This window comes from Sitophilus oryzae, unplaced genomic scaffold (genome assembly GCF_002938485.1).
Source record: "Sitophilus oryzae breed Bouriz unplaced genomic scaffold, Soryzae_2.0 scaffold_54_pilon_pilon, whole genome shotgun sequence".
Lineage (NCBI taxonomy): Eukaryota > Metazoa > Arthropoda > Insecta > Coleoptera > Curculionidae > Sitophilus > Sitophilus oryzae.
Genome location: NW_022147140.1, coordinates 1034542 through 1036054, shown reverse-complemented (window position 1 = coordinate 1036054; position 1513 = coordinate 1034542).

Sequence of the window (1513 nt, the reverse complement as noted above, 5' to 3'; positions counted from 1 at the left end):
AGAATTCTTGCATAAGGTTAATCTGCGGAATAAGAACACAGAGAGTCTATTTTGCTGGATAAACTTAAAGAACTAAATTGGCTAAGCATATTCAAACGTCGTTTTCTGCACTGGGTATGTTTTTTCCATAAAATTTTAAAATGTAAATGCCCAACTTTCCTTTGCGATAAATTACAATTGTACAGCTGTGCACAACTTAAATATCCGCTAACCGTACCCTCCCATAAAAAGGAATTCTTGAAGAATAATTTGCCTACTAAATTTCTGCATCTATTATTGAAAAATATTTACTTTTTAGAGCTATTTCAGACGAGGATACTGTATGCGAGATTCTGTATACGGGATACAGAATTACAGTCGAATACTAACGAGATAGTCTTTGGGCATACTTTTTTTTAGGTACAAAATAATATTCTAGTTTAAAACAAATTTCAGTGCGGTGCAGTCGTATTATTGTATTATAAAATGAATATTGAAGAGTCCGTTCTGCTGTGGCATATATATAATAATAAAAAGCTTATAAATTTTTCATTATCGAAAGCGGCACGATCCATGGTTCTCTTATTTATTGTTCGAACTCACTCTCACTACTGAATTATTATTTTACTATAATAAACCTACAATAAATATTCTCTTCGCCTATGAAATCGAACTTTTTGTAACGCAAAAGTATGCAAGTCTAAACAGGTCCATAAGCTACTATGATAATTCTGTATCCCGCATACTCCTTCGTCGCTGGGCGGGCGGGCGGCTGAAAATTCCACATTAAAAAATTCGGCCGCGCGATACTGTATGCGTCGCCGAATGCCATGTGTAACGTACAATTTAACTACATGCTTTTTCTGTATCTGAGATACGCGCATCTGGGATACAGCGTCCTCGTCTGAAAGAGGTCTAAATGTCTTTTAAAAGAAAAATTAAGATACGGTTGCTCTCTGAAGAAAATAAAAACGATAAATGAAATAATTTAATGTAACTATAGTGTCATTTGTTTTCAATGAATCTCCGCTCCGTTTCTCTGTACTGTTTTCCATCTTTCTCTTATTGCTATGTCTAAGTTTGTTAAAGATTGTTAATTTTTGATCACATCATAGTAGTATATTTTTTTTATCTCGAGTTTCGTACGAAATTATTATATACAGGGTGGTCCGAACTGTAATAGGAAAACTTCGGCAAAATATTCTGCAGATAAAAATAAGTAAAAAGGTTGTTTTAAAATCATATCCTTAATCAGCTTCATTTTGGAGATACAAGGTGTACAAGTTTCGTTTTTATTTCAAAATGTGTCTAAATAATTTATGAACTAACCTAACCTAACCCATATTGACTCCTACATGTAAGGGGCGCTACCTACATACTCTTTAACGATTTTGAAGAGTAATAATTATTATACCGTATACCTGTATTACACTGAGTGGAAATAGACTTCCGCTGTATTTTACGTAAAAAGGTATCTTGGTAAAAATCGGTACAAGTAGATAAATAGTTCTCAAGATATTTGAATAAATGAAAA